Genomic DNA, 14,056 nt, shown 5'->3' with positions numbered 1-14,056 from the left:
TGTATAATAAAGGCTGCTGTGCACACTGAACCCTGTACATGTCTATATGCTGTATAATAAAGGCTGCTGTGCACACTGAACCCTGTACATGTCTATATGTTGTATAATAAAGGCTGCTGTACACACTGAACCCTGTACATGTCTATATGCTGTATAATAAAGGCTGCTGTGCACACTGAACCCTGTACATGTCTATATGCTGTATAATAAAGGCTGCTGTACACACTGAACCCTGTACATGTCTATATGTTGTATAATAAAGGCTGCTGTACACACTGAACCCTGTACATGTCTATATGCTGTATAATAAAGGCTGTTGTACACACTGAACCCTGTACATGTCTATATGCTGTATAATAAAGGCTGCTGTACACACTGAACCCTGTACATGTCTATATGCTGTATAATAAAGGCTGCTGTGCACACTGAACCCTGTACATGTCTATATGTTGTATAATAAAGGCTGCTGTGCACACTGAACCCTGTACATGTCTATATGCTGTATAATAAAGGCTGCTGTACACACTGAACCCTGTACATGTCTATATGTTGTATAATAAAGGCTGCTGTGCACACTGAACCCTGTACATGTCTATATGTTGTATAATAAGGCTGCTGTACACACTGAACCCTGTACATGTCTATATGTTGTATAATAAAGGCTGCTGTACACACTGAACCCTGTACATGTCTATATGTTGTATAATAAAGGCTGCTGTACACACTGAACCCTGTACATGTCTATATGTTGTATAATAAAGGCTGCTGTACACACTGAACCCTGTACATGTCTATATGCTGTATAATAAAGGCTGCTGTGCACACTGAGCCCTGTACATGTCTATATGCTGTATAATAAAGGCTGCTGTGCACACTGAACCCTGTACATATCTATATGCTGTACAATAAAGGCTGCTGTGCACACTGAACCCTGTACATGTCTATATGCTGTATAATAAAGGCTGCTGTGCACACTGAACCCTGTACATGTCTATATGCTGTATAATAAAGGCTGCTGTGCACACTGAACCCTGTACATGTCTATATGCTGTATAATAAAGGCTGCTGTACACACTGAACCCTGTACATGTCTATATGCTGTATAATAAAGGCTGCTGTGCACACTGAACCCTGTACATGTCTATATGTTGTACAATAAAGGCTGCTGTGCACACTGAACCCTGTACATGTCTATATGTTGTATAATAAAGGCTGCTGTACACACTGAACCCTGTACATGTCTATATGTTGTATAATAAAGGCTGCTGTACACACTGAACCCTGTACATGTCTATATGCTGTATAATAAAGGCTGCTGTGCACACTGAACCCTGTACATGTCTATATGCTGTATAATAAAGGCTGCTGTACACACTGAACCCTGTACATGTCTATATGTTGTACAATAAAGGCTGCTGTACACACTGAACCCTGTACATGTCTATATGTTGTACAATAAAGGCTGCTGTGCACACTGAGCCCTGTACATGTCTATATTCTGTATAATAAAGGCTGCTGTGCACACTGAACCCTGTACATGTCTATATGCTGTATAATAAAGGCTGCTGTGCACACTGAACACTGTACATGTCTATATGCTGTATAATAAAGGCTGCTGTGCACACTGAACCCTGTACATGTCTATATGCTGTATAATAAAGGCTGCTGTACACACTGAACCCTGTACATGTCTATATGCTGTATAATAAAGGCTGCTGTACACACTGAACCCTGTACATGTCTATATGCTGTATAATAAAGGCTGCTGTACACACTGAACCCTGTACATGTCTATATGCTGTATAATAAAGGCTGCTGTGCACACTGAACCCTGTACATGTCTATATGTTGTACAATAAAGGCTGCTGTGCACACTGAGCCCTGTACATGTCTATATTCTGTATAATAAAGGCTGCTGTGCACACTGAACCCTGTACATGTCTATATGCTGTATAATAAAGGCTGCTGTGCACACTGAACCCTGTACATGTCTATATGCTGTATAATAAAGGCTGCTGTGCCACACTGAACCCTGTACATGTCTATATGCTGTACAATAAAGGCTGCTGTGCACACTGAACCCTGTACATGTCTATATGTTGTATAATAAAGGCTGCTATACACACTGAACCCTGTACATGTCTATATGTTGTATAATAAAGGCTGCTGTGCACACTGAACACTGTACATGTCTATATGCTGTATAATAAAGGCTGCTGTGCACACTGAACCCTGTACATGTCTATATGCTGTATAATAAAGGCTGCTGTACACACTGAACCCTGTACATGTCTATATGCTGTATAATAAAGGCTGCTGTACACACTGAACCCTGTACATGTCTATATGCTGTATAATAAAGGCTGCTGTACACACTGAACCCTGTACATGTCTATATGCTGTACAATAAAGGCTGCTGTGCACACTGAACCCTGTACATGTCTATATGTTGTACAATAAAGGCTGCTGTGCACACTGAGCCCTGTACATGTCTATATTCTGTATAATAAAGGCTGCTGTGCACACTGAACCCTGTACATGTCTATATGCTGTATAATAAAGGCTGCTGTGCACACTGAACACTGTACATGTCTATATGCTGTATAATAAAGGCTGCTGTGCACACTGAACCCTGTACATGTCTATATGCTGTATAATAAAGGCTGCTGTACACACTGAACCCTGTACATGTCTATATGCTGTATAATAAAGGCTGCTGTGCACACTGAACCCTGTACATGTCTATATGCTGTACAATAAAGGCTGCTGTGCACACTGAACCCTGTACATGTCTATATGTTGTATAATAAAGGCTGCTATACACACTGAACCCTGTACATGTCTATATGTTGTATAATAAAGGCTGCTGTGCACACTGAACACTGTACATGTCTATATGCTGTATAATAAAGGCTGCTGTGCACACTGAACCCTGTACATGTCTATATGCTGTATAATAAAGGCTGCTGTGCACACTGAACCCTGTACATGTCTATATGTTGTACAATAAAGGCTGCTGTGCACACTGAACCCTGTACATGTCTATATGTTGTATAATAAAGGCTGCTGTACACACTGAACCCTGTACATGTCTATATGTTGTATAATAAAGGCTGCTGTACACACTGAACCCTGTACATGTCTATATGCTGTATAATAAAGGCTGCTGTGCACACTGAACCCTGTACATGTCTATATGCTGTATAATAAAGGCTGCTGTACACACTGAACCCTGTACATGTCTATATGTTGTACAATAAAGGCTGCTGTACACACTGAACCCTGTACATGTCTATATGTTGTACAATAAAGGCTGCTGTGCACACTGAGCCCTGTACATGTCTATATTCTGTATAATAAAGGCTGCTGTGCACACTGAACCCTGTACATGTCTATATGCTGTATAATAAAGGCTGCTGTGCACACTGAACACTGTACATGTCTATATGCTGTATAATAAAGGCTGCTGTGCACACTGAACCCTGTACATGTCTATATGCTGTATAATAAAGGCTGCTGTACACACTGAACCCTGTACATGTCTATATGCTGTATAATAAAGGCTGCTGTGCACACTGAACCCTGTACATGTCTATATGCTGTACAATAAAGGCTGCTGTGCACACTGAACCCTGTACATGTCTATATGTTGTATAATAAAGGCTGCTATACACACTGAACCCTGTACATGTCTATATTCTGTATAATAAAGGCTGCTGTGCACACTGAACCCTGTACATGTCTATATGCTGTATAATAAAGGCTGCTGTGCACACTGAACCCTGTACATGTCTATATGCTGTATAATAAAGGCTGCTGTGCACACTGAACCCTGTACATGTCTATATGCTGTACAATAAAGGCTGCTGTGCACACTGAACCCTGTACATGTCTATATGCTGTACAATAAAGGCTGCTGTGCACACTGAACCCTGTACATGTCTATATGTTGTATAATAAAGGCTGCTATACACACTGAACCCTGTACATGTCTATATGTTGTATAATAAAGGCTGCTGTGCACACTGAACACTGTACATGTCTATATGCTGTATAATAAAGGCTGCTGTGCACACTGAACCCTGTACATGTCTATATGCTGTATAATAAAGGCTGCTGTACACACTGAACCCTGTACATGTCTATATGCTGTATAATAAAGGCTGCTGTACACACTGAACCCTGTACATGTCTATATGCTGTATAATAAAGGCTGCTGTACACACTGAACCCTGTACATGTCTATATGCTGTACAATAAAGGCTGCTGTGCACACTGAACCCTGTACATGTCTATATGTTGTACAATAAAGGCTGCTGTACACACTGAACCCTGTACATGTCTATATGTTGTACAATAAAGGCTGCTGTGCACACTGAACCCTGTACATGTCTATATGCTGTATAATAAAGGCTGCTGTGCACACTGAACCCTGTACATGTCTATATGTTGTACAATAAAGGCTGCTGTGCACACTGAGCCCTGTACATGTCTATATTCTGTATAATAAAGGCTGCTGTGCACACTGAACCCTGTACATGTCTATATGCTGTATAATAAAGGCTGCTGTGCACACTGAACCCTGTACATGTCTATATGCTGTATAATAAAGGCTGCTGTGCACACTGAACCCTGTACATGTCTATATGCTGTACAATAAAGGCTGCTGTGCACACTGAACCCTGTACATGTCTATATGTTGTATAATAAAGGCTGCTATACACACTGAACCCTGTACATGTCTATATGTTGTATAATAAAGGCTGCTGTGCACACTGAACACTGTACATGTCTATATGCTGTATAATAAAGGCTGCTGTGCACACTGAACCCTGTACATGTCTATATGCTGTATAATAAAGGCTGCTGTACACACTGAACCCTGTACATGTCTATATGCTGTATAATAAAGGCTGCTGTACACACTGAACCCTGTACATGTCTATATGCTGTATAATAAAGGCTGCTGTACACACTGAACCCTGTACATGTCTATATGCTGTACAATAAAGGCTGCTGTGCACACTGAACCCTGTACATGTCTATATGTTGTACAATAAAGGCTGCTGTGCACACTGAGCCCTGTACATGTCTATATTCTGTATAATAAAGGCTGCTGTGCACACTGAACCCTGTACATGTCTATATGCTGTATAATAAAGGCTGCTGTGCACACTGAACACTGTACATGTCTATATGCTGTATAATAAAGGCTGCTGTGCACACTGAACCCTGTACATGTCTATATGCTGTATAATAAAGGCTGCTGTACACACTGAACCCTGTACATGTCTATATGCTGTATAATAAAGGCTGCTGTGCACACTGAACCCTGTACATGTCTATATGCTGTACAATAAAGGCTGCTGTGCACACTGAACCCTGTACCTGTCTATATGTTGTATAATAAAGGCTGCTATACACACTGAACCCTGTACATGTCTATATGTTGTATAATAAAGGCTGCTGTGCACACTGAACACTGTACATGTCTATATGCTGTATAATAAAGGCTGCTGTGCACACTGAACCCTGTACATGTCTATATGCTGTATAATAAAGGCTGCTGTGCACACTGAACCCTGTACATGTCTATATGCTGTATAATAAAGGCTGCTGTGCACACTGAACCCTGTACATGTCTATATGAATGTATAATAAAGGCTGCTGTGCACACTGAACCCTGTACATGTCTATATGCTGTATAATAAAGGCTGCTGTACACACTGAACCCTGTACATGTCTATATGCTGTATAATAAAGGCTGCTGTACACACTGAACCCTGTACATGTCTATATGCTGTATAATAAAGGCTGCTGTGCACACTGAACCCTGTACATGTCTATATGTTGTACAATAAAGGCTGCTGTACACACTGAACCCTGTACATGTCTATATGCTGTATAATAAAGGCTGCTGTGCACACTGAACCCTGTACATGTCTATATGTTGTATAATAAAGGCTGCTGTGCACACTGAACCCTGTACATGTCTATATGTTGTATAATAAAGGCTGCTGTACACACTGAACCCTGTACATGTCTATATGTTGTATAATAAAGGCTGCTGTACACACTGAACCCTGTACATGTCTATATGTTGTATAATAAAGGCTGCTGTACACACTGAACCCTGTACATGTCTATATGCTGTATAATAAAGGCTGCTGTACACACTGAACCCTGTACATGTCTATATGCTGTATAATAAAGGCTGCTGTGCACACTGAACCCTGTACATGTCTATATGTTGTACAATAAAGGCTGCTGTGCACACTGAGCCCTGTACATGTCTATATTCTGTATAATAAAGGCTGCTGTGCACACTGAACCCTGTACATGTCTATATGCTGTATAATAAAGGCTGCTGTGCACACTGAACCCTGTACATGTCTATATGCTGTATAATAAAGGCTGCTGTGCACACTGAACCCTGTACATGTCTATATGCTGTACAATAAAGGCTGCTGTGCACACTGAACCCTGTACATGTCTATATGTTGTATAATAAAGGCTGCTATACACACTGAACCCTGTACATGTCTATATGTTGTATAATAAAGGCTGCTGTGCACACTGAACACTGTACATGTCTATATGCTGTATAATAAAGGCTGCTGTGCACACTGAACCCTGTACATGTCTATATGCTGTATAATAAAGGCTGCTGTACACACTGAACCCTGTACATGTCTATATGCTGTATAATAAAGGCCGCTGTACACACTGAACCCTGTACATGTCTATATGCTGTATAATAAAGGCTGCTGTACACACTGAACCCTGTACATGTCTATATGCTGTACAATAAAGGCTGCTGTGCACACTGAACCCTGTACATGTCTATATGTTGTACAATAAAGGCTGCTGTGCACACTGAGCCCTGTACATGTCTATATTCTGTATAATAAAGGCTGCTGTGCACACTGAACCCTGTACATGTCTATATGCTGTATAATAAAGGCTGCTGTGCACACTGAACACTGTACATGTCTATATGCTGTATAATAAAGGCTGCTGTGCACACTGAACCCTGTACATGTCTATATGCTGTATAATAAAGGCTGCTGTACACACTGAACCCTGTACATGTCTATATGCTGTATAATAAAGGCTGCTGTGCACACTGAACCCTGTACATGTCTATATGCTGTACAATAAAGGCTGCTGTGCACACTGAACCCTGTACATGTCTATATGTTGTATAATAAAGGCTGCTATACACACTGAACCCTGTACATGTCTATATGTTGTATAATAAAGGCTGCTGTGCACACTGAACCCTGTACATGTCTATATGCTGTATAATAAAGGCTGCTGTGCACACTGAACCCTGTACATGTCTATATGCTGTATAATAAAGGCTGCTGTGCACACTGAACCCTGTACATGTCTATATGTTGTATAATAAAGGCTGCTGTACACACTGAACCCTGTACATGTCTATATGCTGTATAATAAAGGCTGCTGTGCACACTGAACCCTGTACATGTCTATATGCTGTATAATAAAGGCTGCTGTACACACTGAACCCTGTACATGTCTATATGTTGTATAATAAAGGCTGCTGTACACACTGAACCCTGTACATGTCTATATGCTGTATAATAAAGGCTGTTGTACACACTGAACCCTGTACATGTCTATATGCTGTATAATAAAGGCTGCTGTACACACTGAACCCTGTACATGTCTATATGCTGTATAATAAAGGCTGCTGTGCACACTGAACCCTGTACATGTCTATATGTTGTATAATAAAGGCTGCTGTGCACACTGAACCCTGTACATGTCTATATGCTGTATAATAAAGGCTGCTGTACACACTGAACCCTGTACATGTCTATATGTTGTATAATAAAGGCTGCTGTGCACACTGAACCCTGTACATGTCTATATGTTGTATAATAAAGGCTGCTGTACACACTGAACCCTGTACATGTCTATATGTTGTATAATAAAGGCTGCTGTACACACTGAACCCTGTACATGTCTATATGTTGTATAATAAAGGCTGCTGTACACACTGAACCCTGTACATGTCTATATGTTGTATAATAAAGGCTGCTGTACACACTGAACCCTGTCTATGTCCTCGGAGCGCTCGCAGGGTATAATGAAGCTGCCCGGAGCTCAGGGAGTTGTGCACGTCCTCTCTGCTCCGTCTGTCCTCTCAGCTCCGTCTTCCCTCGGCTGTACCGCTGAACCCTGTGCATTTCTTCCTCCTCACTCGGAGGATACAGTGAAGGTGGAGCTGCTCGGAGCTGAGGGAGGGGAGCTGAGGGGTTTGGACGTCCTCTCTGCCCTGCTCTGCCTTCGCTCCCATTCGGCAATCTTCGGAGATCCGAGGGGAGAAGCGAACGCAGACCTGCATAGGACGCAAGTTTTCACCTCACGCCGGCTGGAGGAAGCCGCTCTGTCTGCGCTGGTTATCAGCAGCCAAGCCTGCAAGCCGTCATCCGAGCCGCTGCTGCAGTCACCCGCCGACACTGGCACACAGGTACCATCTTGTCTGCATGTGGGTGTGGGCACGAGGAGGGTGAGGATGGGGCTTATTCCTCCCGGAGTTGGGATGGGGAGGCACAAGGGCATGGGCAGCATGAACGGCTTGTTCTGAGGTCACTGAGACGTGCCCTGGACATTGTACCCTGCTGGGGGAAGTTGGCAGCAGGTTCATGGTCATAATATTATTACATATATGTATTAGTATGGACCTGTATATACATAGATGTAAATACATAATACTGTACATATTGTTTATATATTTGTACATGGTGTGTGTATATATAGTTACATTATTACATACAGAGATGTGGGATAGTCTGCAGTCTGGTTTCTATGTCATCAGTGTACAGTGTGATGTCATACAGCTGCTGGCTATTATTGATGGAGGGGAATGCAGTGAGTGGACTCTGATATGTTATCACACAGCAACCACAATCCATGACATCCAATATGTACAGAGACAAATGAATGGACGTGTGCAATAGTGGAGCAGAGAAGCACCACACAGTGGATGGACTGAGAAAGTAGTACTTTCTATCTATCTATCTATCTATCTATCTATCTATCTATCTATCTATCTATCTGTCTCATATCTACCTAGGTATCTATCTATCTAAAATCTATCTATCTGTGTGTGCATGCAAGTGTATCTATCTATCTATCTATCTATCTGTGTGTGCATGCACTTAAAGGGGTATTCCGCCCCTAGACATCTTATCCCCTATCCAAAGGATAGGGGATAAGATGTCAGATCGCCGGGGTCCCGCTGCTGGGGACCCCGGGGATCGCCGCTGCAGCACCCCGCTATCATTACTGCGCAGACCGAGATCGCTCTGCACGTAATGACGGGCGATACAGGGGCCGGAGCATCATTACGTCACGGCTCCGCCCCTCGTGACGTCGCGGCCCGCCCCCATCAATACAAGTCTATGGGAAGGGGGCGTGGCGGTCATCACTCCCCCTGCCATAGACTTGCATTAAGGGAACGGGCCGTGATGTCATGAGGGGCGGAGCCGTGACGTCACGCTGCTCCGGCCCCTGTATCGCCCGTCATTACGCACAGAGCGAACTCGCTCTGTGCAGTAATGATGGCGGAGTGCCGCAGCGGCGATCCCCGGGGTCCCCAGCAGCGGGACTGCGGTGATCTAACATCTTATCCCCTATCCTTTGGATAGGGGATAAGATGCCAGGGGCGGAATACCCCTTTAAAAAGATGAGAGAGTCCTGTAATTTCCATCATAGGTATACCTCAACTATGAGAGACATAATGAGAAAAAAAATCTATAAAATCACATTGTCTGATTTTTTTAATAATTTATTTGCAAATTATGGTGGAAAATAAATATTTGGTCAATAACAAAAGTTCATCGCAATAATTTGTTTACCCTTTGTTGGCAATGATAGAGGTCAAACATTTTCTGTAAGTCTTCACAAGGTTTTCACACACTGCTGCTGGTATTTTGGCCCATTCCTCCATGCAGATCTCCTCTAGAGCAGTGCTGTTTTGGGGCTGTCGCTGGGCAACACGGACTTTCAACTCCCTCCCTTTCAACTCCACTCCACCACTCCAAGACCTTGAATTGATTCTTATGAAGCCACTCCTTTGTTGCCCGGGCGGTGTGTTTGGGATCATTGTCATGCTGAAAGACCCAGCCATGTTTCATCTTCAATGCCGTTGCTGATGGAATGAGGTTTTCACTTAAAATCTCTCCATATGGCCCCATGCCCTCTTTCCTTTACACGGATCGTTGTCCTGGTCCCAAAGTTGAGTTTTTACCAAAAAGTTCTATTTTGTTTCATCTGACCATATGACATTCTCCCAATACACTTCTGGATCATCCAAATGCTATCTAGCAAACTTCAGACGGGCCAGGACATGTACTTGCTTAAGCAGGGGGACATGTCTGGCACTGCATGATATGAGTCCCTGGCGGAGTAGTGTGTTACTGACGGTAGCCTTTTTTTTACTTTGGTCCCAACTCTCTGCAGGTCATTCATTAGGTACCCCCCCCCCCCATGTGGTTCTGGGATTTTGCTCACCGTTCTTGTGATCATTTTGACACCACAGGGTGAGATCTTGCATGGAGCCCCAGATCGAGGGAGATTATCAGTGGTCTTGTATGTCTTCCATTTTCTAATTATTGCTCTCACAGTTGATTTCTTCACACCAAGCTGCTTGCCTATTGCAGATTCAATCTTCCCAGTCTGGTGCAGGTCTACAATTTTGTTTCTGGTGTCCTTCGACAGCTCTTTGGTCTTGGCCATAGTGGAGTTTGGAGTGTGACTGTTTGAGGTTGTGGACAGGTGTCTTTTATACTGATAACAAGTTCAAACAGGTGCCATTAATACAGGTAACGAGTGGAGGACAAAGGAGATTCTTAAAGAAGTAGTTACAGGTCTGTGAGAGCCAGAAATCTTGCTTGTTTGTAGGTGACCAAATACTTATTTTCTACCATAATTGGAAAATAAATTGCACAATTGGAGGCTGACTAAATACTTTTTTTATATATATATGTACTTTTTTTTGTATATATGTATATATACACACACACACATATATATATATATATATATATATATATATATATATATATATATATACTTAATTTTTTTCTTTATTTATTTTATATTATATGTGAAGATTGTAGAACAATATTTATATATCAACATCTTGTATATATATAAATAGGTATATATCCATAAAATTATAATATATATATATATATATATATATATATGCATTGATACTTATTCTATGTTATCTTTACAGCTCTATTTTACCCCCTCACCATTATGGTTTCCAGTGATCCAGTTAATGAGATTAGATGTCTGTAATTCTGGCAGGGGCTATTCTGATACCCACGGATGCCCCTTCCTTCTTTAGCTTACTTACAGCCGGTGAAGTTTCATAAGACTAAAATTCCAGTAACACTTTGTTGCCCAATAATCATTAATATGCTGATAATGTTCTGTAGTGTGGTTAGTTTTAATGCATTGTGCAGAAAAAGAGTCTGTATCATGTTTTAAAAAAGAAAAAAAAGTAGGTACACTAGAAAACAGCGCACACCAATAACCAAAGAGTAAATATAGCAAAATACTTAATTGAATACAAAACTAGACACACATTTAAAACCACTTAAAAAAGGCTCAACATGAACCTTAAAGGGGTACTCCGGTGGAAAACATTTTTTTTCAACTGGTGCCAGAAACATTTGAAAATTACTTCTATTAAAAAATCTTAATCCTTCCAGTACTTTTCAACTGCTGTATAATACAGAGGAAGTCCTTTTCTTTTTGAATTTCCTTTCTGTCTGACCACAGTGCTCTCTGCTGACACCTCTGTCCATGTCAGGAACTGTCAAGTGCAGGAACAATTCCCCATAGCCAACCTATCCTACTCTGGACAGTGCCTGACATGGACAGAGAACACCGAGGACAGACAGAAAATAAATTAAGTAGCTGATAAGTACTGGAAGGATTAAGCTTTTTTATTGGAAGTAATTTACAAATCTGTTTAACTTTCTGGCACCAGTTGATTTAAAAAATAATAATAATAATGTTTTCCACCGGAGTACTCCTTTAACCACTACAGGGGGAAGCCCTCAAAGCCCTCCCAGGACCCCTGCCCTTAAAGGGGTTATCCAGGAAAAAACTGTCTTCAGAAAGTTAAACAGATTTGTAAATTACTTCTATTAAAAAATCTTAATCTGTTCAGTACTTATGAGCTTTTGAAGTTAAGGTTGTTCTTTTCTAAGTGCTCTCTGATGACACGTGTCTCAGGAAACGCCCAGTTTAGAAGTAAATCCCCATAGCAAACCTCTTCTAAACTGGGCATTTCCCGAGACACGTGTCACACGGAGTAAATGAAGAGTAATTAACGCTGAAAAATTTATGGGCGGAAAAAAGAATATTTTTTTCCTGCGAAATTTGCGCGGAATTGCGTGCGGAATTGCGCGCGGAATTGTGCGCGGACTTGGGGGAGAAAGAGGTGAAGGGTTTTTCAGCCATTTCCGCACAAATTGCGCGCGAATTCCGCGCAAATTGTGCGCAAAATGCCCGCGAATTGCGTGTGAATTCCGAAAACAATGTCGGGCTGAATTTTTTTTTACCATTGACTTCAATTGATTTCTGGTAGCGGATTCCGTTTGAAGAATGAACATGTTCTTTCTTCAAGTGGAATGGAATTCAGCGTCGGAATTCTGCTAGCAGAATTTTCGCAGTGTGAACAGGCCAGCAGAAATAACATTAAAGTCAATGGGCAGAGGAGATGTGCATTAATTTGGAGCGGAGAATTCAAGAGGAATTACTCGAGTAAATTCCTCTTGAATTACTCTGTGTGAACGCACCCTTAGACAGAAAAGAACAACCTTAACTTCAGAAGCTCATAAGTACTGAAAGGATTAAGATTTTTTTAATAGAAGTGATTTACAAATCTGTTTAACTTTCTGGAGCCAGTTGATATATAAAAAAAAGTTTTTTTTCCTGGAATACCCCTTTAAGATATCAGAAAAAATATTTTCTGCCTGGAATATATATATATATATATATATATATATATATATATATATATACATATGGACAAGGAAATAAACCATCTCAAGTAAATCAATCCACTGTTACAATATTCCATAAATCATACAGCTTAAATAAACGTAATCCATTGCAAATGAAAACAGTATATACAAAACCCTCCAATGGGGTGAGAGAAGGACCAGAACAAAAGAGTAGATGTGGCAGGCGCGATGTATTCAGTATTTGACCTAAATGGGTAGCGCCCATCACATATGTTTTGCACCATTTTAGGGGCTAGTTAACATGTATGTGAAGTGGTAAGGGTGGTAGCAGCTAGGTGCATATAGTATTCATTTGATGTGTCTATATGGTTAGACAAGTTCTTGGTGTGACACAGAGGCTGAAGATCAGGGGTCAAGTCCTGGGAAAAAAAGTGAGGGAACTCACCCTAGGTTTCCACTTAAAGGGGTACTAGACATCTTATATTCTATCCAAAGGATAGGGGATAAGATGTCTGATCCTTTGGGTCCCGCCGCTGGGGACCCCCACGTTCTCCCTGCTGCCCACGGGGTTCGTTTAGAGCATTGGGTGCAGCGCCAGAGGCTCATGACGTCACGGTTACGGCCCCTCAATGCAAGTCTATGGGAGGGGGCGTGACGGCCGTCACGCACCCTCCCATGGACTTGCATTGAGGGGGCATTACTGTGACGTCACGAGCCTCTGCCCTGCATCACCAGTCATCCGGCGTGGAGTGAAGTTCGCTCTGTGCACCGGATGTCTGGGGTGCCGCAGCCGAGATCGCGGGGGTCCCAAGCAGCGGGACCCCCGCAATCAGACATCTTATCCCCTTTCCTTTGGATAGGGGATGACATGTCTAGAGGCAGAGTAACCCTTTAAGGGCTGGTCCTGCAGGACTCCTGCTAATGGGAACTGTGTTCCTGCTGTGGAAAAAGTGCAGGAACTCCGTTCCCATGAGTTCCTGCAGGACTTGAGCCCTGCTGAAGACCCAAGGTCACCATCATTAGTAACCCTTTAGGTC

At 41.9% G+C, this 14,056-nt stretch overlaps 1 protein-coding gene across 5 annotated transcripts in view; it reads left to right on the top strand.

The window, feature by feature from the left end:
• The first annotated feature begins 8,237 nt into the window (after positions 1–8,237).
• The window catches only part of MYRIP (myosin VIIA and Rab interacting protein), a 717,726-nt gene continuing 711,907 nt past the window's right edge, over positions 8,238–14,056 (top strand). For 2 of the 5 annotated variants that reach the window (XM_056520618.1, XM_056520619.1), the window contains exon 1: positions 8,240–8,500. The gene's annotated coding sequence lies outside the window, so the exon portion shown is untranslated. Of the gene's footprint in view, positions 8,501–14,056 lie in introns of all 5 variants that reach the window. The other 3 variants (XM_056520623.1, XM_056520622.1, XM_056520621.1) reach the window with 3 other exon arrangements.

Source organism: Hyla sarda, chromosome 5 (genome assembly GCF_029499605.1).
Source record: "Hyla sarda isolate aHylSar1 chromosome 5, aHylSar1.hap1, whole genome shotgun sequence".
NCBI lineage: Eukaryota > Metazoa > Chordata > Amphibia > Anura > Hylidae > Hyla > Hyla sarda.
The sequence above is the reverse complement of the archived record's forward strand: the minus strand, read 5'-3'. Positions and strand labels throughout refer to the sequence as shown.